Source organism: Scyliorhinus torazame, chromosome 18 (assembly GCF_047496885.1).
Source record: "Scyliorhinus torazame isolate Kashiwa2021f chromosome 18, sScyTor2.1, whole genome shotgun sequence".
Lineage (NCBI taxonomy): Eukaryota > Metazoa > Chordata > Chondrichthyes > Carcharhiniformes > Scyliorhinidae > Scyliorhinus > Scyliorhinus torazame.
The window spans coordinates 110893589-110910675 of record NC_092724.1 but is presented as its reverse complement, the minus strand read 5'-3'; the positions used below and the strand labels follow the sequence as shown (position 1 = coordinate 110910675).

Sequence of the window (17087 nt, the reverse complement as noted above, 5' to 3'; positions counted from 1 at the left end):
TAAATTTCCAAAAACTGCTGTGAAATGTATCCACTGGCGTCCAGCAAACACTGTCGGGTGTTCCGTCTTTTTCTGCCTGCACTTATTCTGGCCTTCTACGGGGTCACCTCTGTTGTAGCCGATCGCATCTAGGATCGCTGCGTGCATTTCCTCAAGGGTGCCTCCTCCTATATTCTGTGGGTCGGGAAGGGCTGCTATGACCGAGTGTCTAACCTCAAAACTGTGAGCTTCACGTGCTCACGCTCGTCCAGGCCGTACATGGTCGCCTGCTGCTTTACTCTAGCAAAGAAGTGGTGGGGGTCTGAGGTCGGGAGGAACGGTGTGATTTTCTCGCCGGGTCCCGTAATTGGGTCACAGTTAAGGGGGTCATGTAAAGAAATTCTGTATCTTTGTCCGATGTGATTGTGCGGTGGGTGGTTACTGGATTCATTGGTGCCTGAACTATCTGCTCTGTGGGGGGTTGGGGCACTTTTCTCTTCTGGGGCTTTCCTTGCGCACATGTTCCCTGAACATATCTATGCGCGGTCTCATTTAATTCTTCCCAATCCGGGCCGTCTTCTGTATCTACCTGGGATCCAAAGGTGCTCTGGAATCCATTCTGAACTGAAAGCAAAGACTGCAGTTCTGCAATCTGCTTCCGGCACTTTGCGTGATCTAGTGAGCTCTGCCTGTGCTCCGTGGCGGTAGTATGGAGTGCTCGTAATGCTGCTTTCAGGTCGCTACACTGCCTTTGCAATGCTTCTACCTGTTTCTCTGTTTCCTCTCTTACCAGGACTGCACGTTGCGTGTCCTGAGAGGCCTTTTCGTACTGTGTCTGGAAGCTGCTTAGGTGCGCCAGACAAGACTGGTGTGCCCCTCTTGGCATCATCCACCTCTCCGTCCTTTGCTGCTAACTTCCTTCTTAATTCTAGGTTCTCTTTCTCTATCTCGCTCACATCGACCTTACTCATTCGATGTGCCTCCTCTATCTCTTTACGGAGCGTCCGAACGACCTCCTCTGTGCCTCGCAATTGTGCCAAACAGGACACGATTGCCATTGGCTTGCGAGCTTTTCCCAAGCTTTTCTAATGGATTTCGCTCAGGTTCTCCCACCAAGTATGTCCTATACTCCCGGGACCTGTTTCCTCATTTTCACAGAATTCGCTTCAAAGGGGCCATCCTTTCCCTTTGAGGTACTTTCTGATTTCCTCTTCCCAAACGGGACACTGTCCTACTCTGCTGCTGGTCGCTGCGACCACGAATTCTTCGGGGTTCATGAGGTGTTGCATTGCCTGCATTGCCATCTTTCCTATCTGAATGCTCTCTTAAATTTGGAACAAGGGGTACTAAGGCGGTGCTGTAAACACGGGTATGGCTTTCGCTATATTCCGGAATACAAACTCCCGACAGTTTTTTCGCAACAAAAATCTATCAGTTTACCTTATCGCCCTGTTAGTTATGCGTGCATTAATACACTTGCGAATTATGAGGATTGATCAGAACTGCTTGAACACTTGTGGTTTTTCTGTTCCCAATTGGATTTCTGATTCAAATTTTGGGTTCTCTCGGAGTGGTTAAGCCACTTCTAAGTCGGGTCTCACCAGAGTCGCCAGTAATATGTTGCTAACTTTTGGTTGGTTCAATTGGCTCTGTTTGCTTCACCTTTATTCTAGAGTCGCCAGGTATCTTTATGATACCGCCATGAGGTTTAAGTTCAAGTAATGATCAATAACTCAACACACCAATTAGTAAGATTCAAATCAAAACACATTTATTATACACAGTAAATCACTACTCATGCATAAAACTCTACTTTGTAGGCTATTTCTATAACTAACAGGCCTATACTTAGCTTTGGACTGGCCCACCAGGTCAGGGGAACAAATGGCCTTTCGTTCAGATCCTGAGTCTGCGGGATTCAAAAGCTGGTATGGACTGGTAGCTAGGAGCGCCTATCTCGTAGCGAGCATTGACTTGAGACTTACTTGCTTGGAGGCAACAAGACAGGTCACTGTCAAGGGTTGGTTCAAGTTGCTGAGTGACCCTGCCAAAGAAGGACGATTTGAACTTGGGGGCTTTACTTTATAGTCCCCAGGGGCGTCCTGCCCTTCGGAGCGGACCCCGTACCTGGTTCCAAGTGATTTGACTACTTTCCGATCACTTGGATCGATTTCTCCAATGCTGGAGCGGTTCCCTGATCACTGGGTGGTCCCTAAGTATCTTGGCTCCTGCTGGTGCCGAGGAGTCTGGCTTGGCTTTATTCACCTTAACTGTTGCCATTGTGCCCTGGAATCGCTCATTACTATGCAGATGGCTGCTGCATTACTATGCAGATGGCTGCTGGTTTTAGTGCTGTCTGGTTTCTTACAGGTTCCAATATACATGATTTCTGTATTTGCTAGTCTTTGCCAGTGTTGGCTGAATTTCCCTTCAGCCTTTGCGGTTCTCCATTTTAAGTCGGGAAGTGGCCAACTCAGGTGGCTACACTGGGCAGGCCAGAACCAGGCAGCTGAGTCAGCAGTAAGGTGAGTTTGTCATGATGAGGTGCAAGGTAACACCAGGGCCCGGCGAATTGGTGAAAAAGGCCTTGAGGGAGGTCGTGAGCGAGGCAGCCAGTCTTTGGGACTTAGGGTAGCTGTCATCAAGCAGCGAGGGGAGTAGGGGCGACTTGACCCCCAGGGCTGAGGAAGACAGAATAAGCCTGTTCTTTCAAAAAATTCAAATTCATTAAATCAAGAAAGATCAGTTAAGATTAAGCAACACTATCAATCTGGCCACATCAAATTCAGGATAACCACGTGTGAATGCTGAAGCAAGATCCTGAGCAGAGAAGTTTGAAAATTATGATAATGCTGTTTTTACTCATTTGTGGAATCAAGAATGAATCCCTCCAGCAAATATGCTGCAAAACGTTGATGCAACTTTATTCAATGCTGCACAATTGTTAGCTTCAGACAACGGTTTTGTCATGGACTTGCAAAATGACTATAGCTCAACAGAAGCAGAGGCAATAACATTAGCAAAAAGTACAGGTCCCTCTGATGATCATAGAATTTACAGGCAGAAGGAGGCCATTCGGCCCATCGAGTCTACACCGGCTCTTGGAAAGAGCACCCTACCAAAGCCCACACTTCCACCCTATCCCCATAACCCAGTAATCCCACCCAGCACCAAGGGCCATTTTGAACACTAAGGGCAATTTATCATGGCCAATCCACCTAACCTGCACATCTTTGGACTGTGGGAGGAAACCGGAGCACCCGGAGGAAACCCACGCACACACGGGGAGGATGTGCAGACTCCGCACAGACAGTGACCCAAGCCGGAATCGAACCTGGGACCCTGGAGCTGTGAAGCAATTGTGCTATCCACAATGCTACCATGCTGCCTGTAAGTGCTGCCCCTGCACATTTGACAGGTTCAGCAACATTGACGATGATGAGAAGTGTAAAAGGCGCAGGAAGTTATTTTCCGATGAAACTAGAGACAATGAAATCACTTTAAAAGGAAAAGAGATCATCATCGAGAGTGTCAATGTTATTTGTGACTTAATAATGGTGCAATTGCAGAGTAGAAATGAATCTCTGAAGAAAACTGCTGAGTTATTTTGCATGTTTTTCGACAAAATTATGGGTGAAAATGCTCGAAACCACTACAGGAAGAAACTACGTAGGATGTAGACACAAATCTTTTTGAAGATGAAGTGAAGCAATTCATTCATTTCGTCAATAATGTTGAGCTCTATGCTTTGAGGTCACCAACTAATTTACTGATTTATTGATTTATATAGACTTGTACATGATGGTTTGCAGGCAACCGTCCAAATGTGGAAACCATACTGAAATTATTTTTAACAATATCTGTTACAAATGCTTCTGATTAACATTCTTTATCTGTATTGGAAAGAATAAAACATTTGTTTGCAAACTGCAATGAGTCAAGAACATAATAATAACAATAGCTTATTGTTACAAGTAGGCTTCAATGAAGTTACTGTGAAAAGTCCCTAGTCGCCACATTCCGGCGCCTGTTCGGGGAGGCTGGAACGAGAATTGAACCTATGCTTCTGGTCTTGTTCTGCATTACAAGCCAGCTATTTAGCCCACTGTGCTAAACCAGCCCCTGCACATTTGACAGGTTCAGCAATATTGACGATTGAAAGTGCACCTTTTCAAGATTTTACCTAAGCTGATGCAATTGACAATTTTGTGAAGAAAATGGGTCATGAAAAAGCTATCTAGGTTGCCATGCCAACAAGGGATGAAGCAAAAAAATCTTCAAAAATCTACCCCTCTTCCATATTGTCTTGATAAATTCTGATTTTCAAAATGGATCATTGCTGGTCTGATGTAATGGCTGCAGCTGGTCACATGCTGAAAGTTCTAACCCCCATCGCTCTCAGGACTGGCCTTCAGAAAGTCTCTTCTGGGACAAAGAATGGAATCTTGCAGACACTAATTTTGGACATGGATTCATTGGACACTCCATTCACTTGAAGTTATGGAAATTACCTGTTTGATTTTGTGAGAGTAAGCAAGGAAGTTAACTTTTGAAACTGAATGCGACTCTGAAATATCCAGAATGGCAGCATATGCATCTTGTTGATTGTAGTATTTGCTCCTGCATTGGACTGGCTTGTTCTGCCCTGCACTGACCTGTGCTGCAGAACTCATCAGGAGGTACCATGTTAGATTGCCTCAAGCCATACATCATAATATTGACCATCTTTACCATCATTCTGACAAGAGCTCAGCTTGGATTTCAATTTTGCAATTATTCATACAGTCATGTTATAACAAGTTGAAAAGCATTAAGGTAGTTAAGCAGTGATCAATTGGTGTATCTTTGTAGCCTGCACCTTTGTGTTCTGTGGGGCGAGGGTGGGCAGGGTTGTGTGATGTCATTGGGGGCGGGGTGTGGTGTCATGGGGAGGGGTGTGATGTCATGGGGGGCTCAGAAATGAAGGTGAGCACAGGGCCCACAAAGTGCAAGTCTGCCACTTACTGCAGCAACTTGCCAGGTTTCTTCAACAATACCTTCCATACCCATGACCTCTCAACTGAGACAAACACAAGGTAAGACCATCAACTGCAAGTTCCCCTTTAAGTAATAGGCCATCTTACTTTGCAAATATATTACTGTTCCTTTATACTCACTGATTCCAAATCCTGGAAGTCCCTTCTTAACAGCACAGTGAGTGTACCTAACCACATCGACTGTGGTGGTTCTTGACAACACTCACCACCACCTTCTCAAGGCTAATTAAGCATGTGAAAGAGAATTCTGGCCTTGTCAGTGGTGAACACATTTCATGAAGAAAAAAAAGAAGCGTACTCCTTGTAAATTAATGAAATGGAGCAACATTGGGACCTGAGGAGTGAATATTCACAGATCACTGAAAGCAGCAATATAGATTAATAAGAGCATAAAATTGCAATAATGTGGAGATGCCGGCGTTGGACTGGGGTGAGCACAGTAAGATGTCTTACAACACCAGGTTAAAGTCCAACAGGTTTGTTTCGAATCACTAGCTTTCAGAGCACTGCTCCTTCCTCAGGTGAATGAAGAGGTTGGTTCCGGAAACATAGACATAGACAAAGTAAAAGATGCAAGACAATACTTTGAATGCGAGTCTTTGCAGGTTATTAAGTCTTTACAGGCCCAGATGGAGCAGGTTAAAGAGGTCCTTCAACCAACGTTATACACCAGATACATCAATGACATTTTTTTCCTTTGGACCCACGGCGAAGAATCACTGAAACAACTACACAATGACATCAATACGTTCCATCCCACCATCAGACTCACCATGGACTATTCTCCAGAATCGGTTGCATTCTTGGACACACTCATCTCCGTCAAGGACGGTCACCTCAATACTTTGCTTTACCGCAAGCCCTCACGATGCTCCACTTCTCCAGCTTCCCTAAATACATTAAAGAATCCATCCCCTGTGGACAAGCCCTCCGTATACACAGGATCTGCTCAGACGAGGAGGAGCGTAACAGACATCCACAGACGCTGAATGATGCCCTTGTATGAAAGGGATATTGCGCTCGACTCATCGATCGACAGTTCTAACGCGCCACAGCAAAAAAAAGCACAGACCTCCTCAGAAGACAAACACGGGACACAACCAACAGAGTACCCTTTGTCGTCCAGTACTTCCCTGGAGCGGAGAAACTACAACATCTTCTTCGCAGCTTTCAACACGTCATCGATGAAGACGAACATCTTGCCAAGGTCACCCCACACCCCCACTACTTGCCTTCAAATAACCGCGCAACCTCAAACAAACCATTGTTTGCAGCAAACTACCCAGCCTTCAGAACAGCGACCATGACACCACACAACCCTGCCATGGCAATCTCTGCAAGACGTACCAGATCATCGACATGGGTACCACCATTACACGTGAGAACACCACCCACCAGGTATGTGGTACATACTCTTGCGACTCGGCCAACGTTATTTACCTCATACGCTTCAGGAAAGGATGTCCTGAAGCGTGGTACATTGCCAGACCATGCAGACGCTGCGACAACGGATGAACGGACATCGCGCAACAATCGCCAGGCAGGAATGTTCCCTTCCAGTCAGGGAACACTTCAGCAACCAAGGGCATTCAGCCTCTGATCTTCGGGTAAGCATTCTCCAAGGCGGCCTTCAGGACGCGCGACAACGCAGAATCGCCAAGCAGAAACTCATAGCCAAGTTCCGCACATATGAGTATGGCCTCAAACGGGACCTTGGATTCATGTCGCATAGGGGCTGGTTTAGCACACTGGGCTAAATCGATGGCTTTTAAAGCAGACCAAGCAGGCCAGCAGCACGGTTCAATTCCCGTACCAGCCTCCCCGAACAGGCGCCGGAATGTGGCGACTAGGGGCTTTTCACAGTAACTTCATTGAAGCCTACTTGTGACAATAAGCGATTTTCATTTCATTTCATTACATTCACCCCCCCACCATCTGGCCTGGGCTTGCGAAATCCTACCATCTGTCCTGGCTTGAGACAACTCACACCTCTTTAACCTGCTCCATCTGGACCTGTAAAGACTTAATTACCTGCAAAACACACATTCAAAGTATCGTCTTGCATTTTTGACTTTGTCTATATATATGGTTCTGGAACCTACCTCTGATTCACCTGAGGAAGGAGCAATGCTCCAAAAGCTAGTGATTTGAAACAAACCTGTTGCACTTTAACCTGGTGTTGTAAAACTTCTTACTATAAAATTGCAAAGTACAATTTTCTAGAGGGACAGAATTGAAATGCAGCAACATTATGTTGAAGTTTATAGAACCTTGGTTATGTCACGTTGGGGAACGGTGGACCTATCTGGTCTCTATATTATATAAAGGGTGTAAAGGCACTGGATGAGACATAAGAAGATTTACAAGAATGATACCGGATCACAGAAGTTATGCCTGTCAGGAAAGGTTGAACAATCTGGGGCTCCTTTCTTTAGGCTGGGAAGACTGAGATTATGAAAGGGTTTAATAGCGAAGATGAAGACCTGACCCAGGGAGGTGCCAGGAAGATGAGGCAATGATTAACAAATTCAACAGGAAATGTGGGAGAAGTACCCACAGACTGATTAAGAACATGGGACTTGCTACCACAAGGAGTACATGAAGCGACTAGCTTACATGTATTGGAGGGGAAACCGTGTAAGCATATGAGGGTGAAATGAATAGAAGAATATATATATATTTTTAAAAATATATTTATTAACGTTTTTTAACACAATTTTTCACCCTTACAAACAATAAATAGAAAGAAATCGCACATAGCAAGATATATACATGGTAAAACGATATGTTACATAGCTTTGTACACTGGCTCTCTCCCGTACGTGCCAGTTTCCCAAATCTTTCATGTGTTCTCTTGCTCAAACAACCCCCAGACAAACCCCCCTTCCCCCCTCCCTCCCTCCCCCTCTCCCCAGGACATCCCCCCCCTCCTCTCCTCCCCCCCCTGGGTTGCTGCTGCTGTTGACTGACCTTCCTCTAACGCTCCGCGAGATAGTCTAGGAACGGTTGCCACCGCCTGTAGAACCCCTGCGCAGACCCTCTAAAGGCAAACTTTATCCTCTCCAGCTTAATGAACCCAGCCATGTCGTTTATCCAGGCCTCCACGCTGGGGGGCTTCGCCTCCTTCCACATTAGCAAGATCCTTCGCGGGCTACTAGGGAAGCAAAGGCCAGAATACCGGCCTCTTTCGCCTCCTGCACTCCCGGCTCATCCACTACTCCAAATATTGCTAGCCCCCAGCTTGGCTTGACCCCGACTTTCACCACCCGAGATATTGCTCCCACCACTCCCCTCCAGAACCCCTCCAGTGCCTGACATGACCAAAACATATGGACATGGTTCGCCAGACTCCCTGAGCACCTTCCACATCTGTCCTCTACCCCAAAGAACCTACTCAACCTCGCCCCTGTCAAGTGCGCTCTGTGAACCACCTTAAATTGTATCAGGCTGAGCCTGGCACACGAGGAGAAGGAATTAACCCTACCTAGGGCATCAGCCCATAACCCCTTCTCAATCTCCTCCCCCAGCTCCTCCTCCCATTTACCCTTCAGCTCCTCTACCAATGTTTCCCCCACTTCTTTCATCTCCTGGCACTCTACCCGCGAGCGAAAGCGGCAACATGTCCCATCTTTTGAAGTCCTCCTCCATCTGCTCCACCAACCTCGTCAGATTCAGTTTATGTACGGCCCCCCAACTCCTGGCTATCTGGATCCCCAGGTACCGAAAGCTCCCCTCCGCCCTCCTCAGCGGTAGATCGTCTATCCCCCTTTCTTGGTCCCCTGCTTGTACTACAAAAAGCTCACTCTTCCCTACATCGAGCTTATAGCCCGAAAAATCCCCAAACTCCCTTAGAGTCTGCATGACCTCCACCATCCCCTCCACTGGATCCGCCACATACAGCAACAGGTCATCCGCATAAAGCGACACCCGATGCTCTTCTCCCCCTCGGACCACCCCCCTCCATTTCCTAGACTCCCTCAATGACATGGCCAAGGGTTTGATCGCCAATGCAAACAACAAGGGGGACGGGGGCACCCCGCCTCGTCCCACGGTACAGCCGAAAGTACTCCGACCTCCGCCGATTCGTCACCACACTCGCCACCGGGGCTCTGTAAAGGAGCCTAACCCAATTGATAAACCCTCCCGCGAACCCAAACCTACACAGCACCTCCCAGAGGTACTCCCACTCTACTCGGTCAAAGGCCTTCTCCGCGTCCATAGCTGCCACTATCTCCGCCTCTCCCTCCACCGATGGCATCATTATCATGTTTAAGAGCCGCCGCACATTGGTGTTTAGTTGCCTGCCCTTTACAAATCCCATCTGGTCCTCGTGGATCACCCCCGGGACACAGTCCTCGATCCATGTAGCCAGCACTTTTGCCAGCAACTTAGCATCCACGTTGAGGAGCGAGATCGGCATGTACGATCCACATTTCAGTGGGTCTTTGTCCCGCTTTAGGATCAAAGAAACCGTCGCTTCCGACATTGTCCCTTGCCTCATTAAAGGTCCTCACTAGTATCGGGGCCAACAGGTCTACGTACTTCCTGTAGAACTCCACCGGGAACCCGCCTGGTCCCGGGGCCTTCCCTGCCTGCATACTCCCCAAACCCTTACTCAGCTCCTCCAACCCAATTGGTGCCCCCAAACCAGCCACCTCTTGCTCCTCCACCCTCGGGAATCTCAATTGGTCTAGGAATCGTCTCATCCCCTCTTCCCCCGCTGGGGGTTGGGATCTGTACAGCTCCTCATAGAAGGCCTTGAATGCCTCATTTATTTTCATCACGCTCCGCACCGTAGCTCCCCTTCCATCCTTGACTCCCCCTATTTCCCTCGCTGCCATCCTCTTACGGAGCTGGTGTGCCAGCATCCGACTCGCCTTCTCCCCATACTCGTAGGTCGCCCCCTGCGCCTTCCTCCACTGTGCCTCTGCCTTCCCTGTGGTCAACAGATCAAACTCCGTCTGGAGACGTTGTCTTTCCCCAAATAATCCCTCCTCAGAGGCCTCTGCGTATCTCCTGTCCACTCTTAAAATCTCCCCCACTAACCTCTGCCTTTTCATGCCCTCTATCTTCTCCCTATGAGCCCTGATGGAGATTAGCTCTCCCCTGATCACCGCCTTCAGCGCCTCCCATACCACCCCCACCCGCACCTCCCCATTGTCGTTGGCCTCCAAGTACCTTTCGATGCACCCCCTCACCTTCCAACACACCACCTCATCTGCCAGCAGTCCCACATCCAGCCGCCACAGCGGGCGTTGGTCCCTCTCCTCTCCCAACTTCAGTTCCACCCAGTGCAGGGCGTGATCCGAAACGGCTATGGCCGAATACTCCGTTCCCTCCACTTTCGGGATCAGCGCCCTGCCCAGAACAAAAAAATCTATCCGGGAGTAGCCTTTGTGCACGTGGGAGAAAAAAGAAAATTCCCTGGCCTGCGGCCTGGCAAACCTCCACGGGTCCACTCCCTCCATCTGATCCATAAACCCCCGAAGCACCTTGGCCGCCGCCGGCCTCTTTCCAGTCCTCGATCTGGAGCGGTCCAGTGCTGGGTCCAACACCGTATTGAAATCCCCACCCATTATCAGGCCTCCTACCTCCAGGTCCGGAATGTGCCCCAACATGCGCTTCATGAATCCGGCATCATCCCAGTTCAGGGCGTATACATTTACCAATACCACCCATGTCCCCTGCAACCTACCGCTCACCATCACATATTGCCCTCCGTTGTCCACTACGATATTCTTGGCCTCAAACGACACCCGCTTCCTCACCAATATTGCCACCCCTCTATTTTTCGCGTCCAGCCCCGAATGGAATACCTGTCCTACCCATCCCTTTCTTAACCTGACTTGGTCCGCCACCTTCAAATGTGTCCCTTGAAGCATGACCACGTCTGCCTTCAGTCCCTTTCAGTGCGCAAACACTCCGGCTCTCTTCACCGGCCCATTCACGCCCCTCACATTCCACGTTATCAGCCGGATTGGGGGGGCTCCCACCGGGGGGGGGGGGGGGGGGGGGGGGGTCCCAACCCTCCCCCCCACCCCCCCCCCCCCCCCCCCCACCCCCCGCCGACTAGCCATCTCCTTTTCTAGGCCAGTCCCGTGTCCGCGCCGCCCTCACCCTCCAGTCCCCCAGCCGGGAGACCCCCCCTCCCCGACCACCTCTTCTGTGTCCCATTCCCCTTCGGCCAATGCAGCAGCAACCCTTTTCCCCCCCACTCCCCCCCCCTCCCGCTAGACCCCGTCTAGCTTTTGTGCTCCCCCCATATCACTCCCGTAAGTCAGCTGACACCTGCTGACCCCGGCTTCCCCGCCGTCCCATTGACCTCCCCGTGTGGGAATCTCCCAATCAGTGTACGTTCCTCCATTCCCCCTCCCGCCTTTCTTCCCTAGCGCAGGAAAAACCCCGCGGTTTCCTAAGCCTGCCCCGCCCCCTCTGGCGCAGCTCCTGTCGCGGCCTTGTCTCTCTCCCCCAGCCCATGTAACATTTCTTGCGTGTGATTGACCCCCTATTTCCAACAACCATCAAACATCCCCCCCACCCTCACAAACCCTCAGTTTGAGTCCAACTTTTCGGTTTGAATAAAGGTCCACGCCTCTTCAGACGTTTCGAAATAATGGTGCTGATCCTTGTATGTGACCCACAATCGCGCAGGCTGCAGCATTCCGAATCTCACTCCTTTCCGGTGCAACACCGCCTTGGCCCGGTTGAAACCCGCTCTCCTCTTTGCAACCTCCGTGCTCCAGTCCGGGTATATTCGGATCTCCGCATTGTCCCACCTGCTGCTCCGCTCCTTCTTGGCCCATTTCAAGACCCTCTCTCTGTCCGTGAAATGGTGAAACCTCACCACCATCGCCCTTGGCGGCTCGTTCGCCTTGGGCCTCCTCGCCAGCACCCGATGTGCCCCATCCAGCTCCAGCGGCCCCGAAGGGGCCTCCGCGCCCATCATCGCCTCGAGCATCGTGCTCGCATATGCCCCGGCATCGGCCCCCCCTCCACTCCTTCAGGGAGACCCAGGATCCGCAGGTTCTTTCTCCTCGACCTGTTCTCCAGGTCTTCGAATATTCCTGCCCACCTCTTGTGCAGCGCCTCGTGCTCCTCCACTCTCACCGCCAGGCCCAAGATCCCGTCCTCATTCTCACTGACTTTTTTCTGTACCTCCTGGATCTTTACCTCGTGGGCCTTCTGGGTCATCCCTAGTCCTTCAATTGCCGACAGCATAGGCGCCAGCATCTCCTTGCGCAGCTCCTCGAAGCAGCGTTTGATGAACTCCTGCAGCTCCGGCCCGCATTCCGCTTTGTCCCCGGCCGCCGCCATTTTGCTTTTCTTCCCTCGCTTCTCCCGCTGCTCCAATGCCGCTTTTTTGGCCGTTTCACTTCTGGTCCGGTCCATAAAAGTTGAAGGGGGACCTCGCTCTTCCCTTCCCACGGGTCGTCTTCAAAAAAATTCCGGTTGGGGCTCCTCTAAAGAGCCCGAAAGTCCGTGATAGCGGGAGCTGCCGAATCGTGCGGCTTAGCTCCGCATAGCTGCAACCGGAAGTCCATAGACGATTATATTAATGGAATTAAATGACAATGGATGGGAAGAGGGTTATTGGTACATAACTACTGGCATGAACCAGGAAGGGAGAAGGGTCTGTTTCTGTGCTGTAAGTATTATGTAATACAATGTAATACAGTGAGACAGGATGTTAAAGGAGGCAAGATTAATTAGTTATTAAAGGTGCCAATACAATGTCAGCTTGCCCTAACTTTACTGCACAACATTCATTGTACTGCCATCATGGGGCCAAGCTCAAGTGCAAATATTTTATTAACACTCATCCCAGTTTTCCTACCCATTGGATGCCTGAAGATTCGGCTTGAACTAATGGATACGATGGACAATGCTGGATTGAAGGAGTTACTGAGGCAGACAAGTAGCAGTGTGACATCTTTTTCTCCTCCACCTGCCAACCATGTTTCCTGTGGAATTGTGTGCACTGGGTACTGAGCTGATTTACCAGCTGAACCAGCTGGTAAAGGAAGGGAGCTGGCATCCCATTAAGTCCAGCTGAATTCAGACTGAGGTTGCAAAAGTGAATGGGCAATCTGCTAACCACCCATCCAGAGTAACAATCTCGGATTTAACAGATTAATAATGTAACACTATTTTGGCTTGTATTATTTTGGGAGTCCTTTCTGTAAACTTGGCAAGATTTTCCGTCCACATGGACCACAGGACAATAGGATTGGCAACAGAAACTGCCCATAATTTAGAACAAATCACCACAAAGCTGTTGCTCCCTTTTCTCAAGTATGCAAACCAGGCATCAGTGCAATAGCAGGTGTTGCCTCAATATTTAGCTTTAGGTACAACTTAATGACAGTGTAAGGTCCTGGGAAAGCCCTTCAAACATGATTAAAACATTCCCTTTTGCATGCCACTAAGATCCCTCATCTCAATAAACACAAAGAAGACCTCAAACAAATGTACAATATACTATATCAAAATATTTGAATGTAAAGTATGAATGCAATTATACGCAGTGGAACAAATATTAGCTTTACAAAATGCCAAAGATGCTCAACGCTTCTTGGTGGACTTAATGGAAATTTGAATGTGTCATGAAGGATCTCGTTTATCTTCAATAAATTGAAGGCTTTATTTTTCTGTTGTACTTAATTCTGCAGAATTTCATTTCAAGAAGGCCAGCATTGGTGTGCTGCCTATCGCACAAATGAATAATGTGGAATATGAATTTTAGTGGCAGTGTGATGCCCGGTATGTAGACCGTGCATCCTAAAGGCTGGCGAATCACATCTCTTCTGTTGGATGTCCCTTCCGCTGTTCGCAATAGGCAAAGTGCGGACTGTACCCAACCAGCCCATGTTTGAAAAACTCAAAACACACTGTTCAGCATTAGATGTGATTCCAGGATTGGACAACATTTGCTAAATACTTCTCCGTATGCTCAGAATTACACTGACAACCAGTTTAAGATTGTCAGTCAAATTTAACAAACTTTGTGAGTAGGGTCACGGCTGATTTGCAGAGGAGGGATCGTTTCCCTCAGTCCTTGGCGGGCAGAATTCAGTCGGTGGAGATAATAATAATCTATATTTTGTCACAAGTAGACTTACATTAACACTGCAATGATGTTACTGTGAGAGAAATATTCAGCGAACCCAGTGGTGATCTACACATTTAAGATACGGAGACAATTTTGACAGCACATTAAATTGAAGGCAAAATTGAAGCTGCTGTTGATTTGTCAATGCGCCGGTGAAGTTGGACGTCAGGTTTAGGGAATGTTAGGAGAAGGGGATGAAGGGATGAGGGATTTGTTTTTGGAGGGCCGATTTGCGAGCTCGGAGGAGTTGTCGGAGAAATTTGGGCTTTGCAGTTGGATACATTGAGGTGTCTACAGGTTTGCAATTTTGTAAGAAAGATCTTTCCAACAGTGCCGCCATCCTCGTTGTTGGAAAGGGTTTTGGCGCTTGCTGGGATGAATGAGGGGAGTACCTCGGGGATTTCTGGAAGGATTATGGCAGAGGACGCAGTATCGGTGGATGGGGTTAAGGCCACGTGAGAGAAGGAGTTGGGGTTGGAAGTGGAGGATAGGGAGTGGTGCGAGGCTTTGTGGAGGGTGAGTGCATGAGATTTGGGTTAATACAGTTGAAGGTAGTGCATAGGCCCATTTGACCAGGTCGAGGATGAGTAGGTTGTTTGTGGGAATGGAAGATAAGGGTGAGCGTTTTGCGAGGGATCCGGCTAACCATATGAACATGTTCTAATTATGTCCTGAGTTCTTGAGCACCATGGGACCTTCTTTAGCACCATGTTAGCGATTCTGCAAATTGAACTGAAGCATTATCCCTTGGGGGCCATATTTGGGGTGTCAGATCAGCTGGAGGTGCAGACGGGGGCGGGGGCAGATGTTCTGGCCTTCGCCTCACTCATTGCTTGAAAGCGGGTGCTGATGGGGCGGAGGTCAGCTTCTCCGCCCAGTGCCTCAGTATGGCTAGGGGATCTTAGGAGCTTTTATACCTCAAGAAAGTCAAGTCCTCAGTGTGGAGTCAATTGAGGGGTTCTAATGGAGATCGCAGCCATTTATTCATCAGAGGAGATGTTATGTTGAAATGGTGGTGCAGTGGTTAGCACTGCTGCCTCACGGCGCTGAGGACCCGAGTTCGATCACGGGCCCGAGTCACTGTCCATATGGAGTTTGCACATTCTCCCCGTGTTTGCATCGGCCTCACCCCCACAACCCAAAGATGTGCAGGATAGGTGGATTGGCCATGCTAAATTGCCCCTTAATTGGAAAAAAAAATGAATTGGGTACTTTAAATTTATTAAAAATATATTCTGTACTTTAAAGAGCTGGTCACCTGTAGTTGCTAGGGAGAGGGAGGGAGATAGGGGATGGAGTAGGGAGTGGGGTGGGCTTTTTTATTGGGGGTCTTTTTGTTTAAGGGGACTTGGGGGGGGGGGGTGGGAGATAGTTTTGATTTTTTTGTTGGTATTTTTTTGTTACCTGTAAAATTGTACTGGCAGTTCAAGGGCAACTGGGGATGGGGCAATGATTTAATCAGTCAGGGTCAAGCTGCCTGATTTGAATTTTAAATAATGCTTGGCAGTTTTCTGTCAATTACCATCAACTGGTGCATTCTTCATGGCAAAGCTTCCACCAACCAGAGTCTACTTGCCAATGATTCAGCATTCTCGTCTCATACAGTATAAATTGTTGCTTTCCCCTTATTTTTAAAAAAATTTTAGAGTACCCAATTCATTTTTTCCAATTAAGGGGCAATTTAGCGTGGCCAATCCACCTACCCTGCAAATCTTTGTGTTGTGGGGGCGAAACCCACGCAAACAGGGGAGAATGTGCAAACTCCACACGGACAGTGACCCAGAGCCAGGATCGAACCTGGGACCTCCACGCCGTGAGACTGCAGTGCAAACCACTGAGCCACCGTGCTGCCCGTGTTTTCCCCTTCTTGCGAAGTGTTCTGATGAGTGCAAGACGAAAAGCTTCAACACATCTGGTTTTTTTCAGTAACCCTCAAGTTCTGTACTGCCAAACAACTATTCAATAACATTTCAGTCCGAGCTGGAAAGGACATGTGGATTCCACATGTTATACCAATGAATATATATTCCAACTTTTGATAATTGCAATATGTGAGCCTTGAAATATTGAAGGCTCATTCCAAGTGTTTATTCAAAATGTTAGTAACAGCATTTATATTATCAAATATATGTTCCAGTAACAATGTCAAACATTAAACTAAAAGCAATAGTTCTTTTTAAAAATGTATTTAATTTATCTATTGTCATTACAGAATTACTGTGTGATATTGTTTCAATGTAACAACTCCTCTGATGAGTAAATTTACTCAGGATCAAAGTCTGACCTCTTACTCAATCATTCCCATGGAAGTGATAATGTGCGAAAGCAAAATAAATTGAATTGATTCTTATATTAACCATATTATCCATCTCTGGCCAGTCTAGCAGAACTATCTGATTGATTCATATGTTTCTAGAGGTCCATTCACATGCAAAAGAGACAGAATAATGCCAGTGATTGTGTAGCGCTGTGTTTGGGTGATGAGCCTTCTAAAGTTGAATTGCTGGGATGGAGGCTGTGAGAGACGGGTGTTAGGTAGGCAACATTAGGTAGTTGTGTGAGTGAGAGATAGAACATAGAACATAGAACGATACAGCGCAGTACAGGCCCTTCGGCCCACGATGTTGCACCGAAACAAAAGCCATCTAACCTACACTATGCCATTATCATCCATATGTTTATCCAATAAACTTTTAAATGCCCTCACTGTTGGCGAGTTCACTACTGTAGCAGATAGGGCATTCCACGGCCTCACTACTCTTTGCGTAAAGAACCTACCTCTGACCTCTGTCCTATATCTATTACCCCTCAGTTTAAAGCTATGTCCCCTCGTGCCAGCCATTTCCATCCGCGGGAGAAGGCTCTCACTGTCCACCCTATCCAACCCCCTGATCATTTTGCATGCCTTTATTAAGTCTCCTCTTAACCTTCTTCTCTCCAACGAAAACAACCTCAAGTCCATC

The 17087-nt window shown here is 48.2% G+C and overlaps 1 long non-coding RNA gene across 1 annotated transcript in view; it reads left to right on the top strand.

The window, feature by feature from the left end:
• The first annotated feature begins 5007 nt into the window (after positions 1–5007).
• LOC140394838 (uncharacterized) overlaps positions 5008–17087 on the top strand; it is a 75529-nt gene continuing 63449 nt past the window's right edge. The window contains exon 1 of the long non-coding RNA XR_011936030.1: positions 5008–5054. This is a non-coding gene — a long non-coding RNA (uncharacterized lncRNA). The remainder of the gene's footprint in view (positions 5055–17087) is intronic.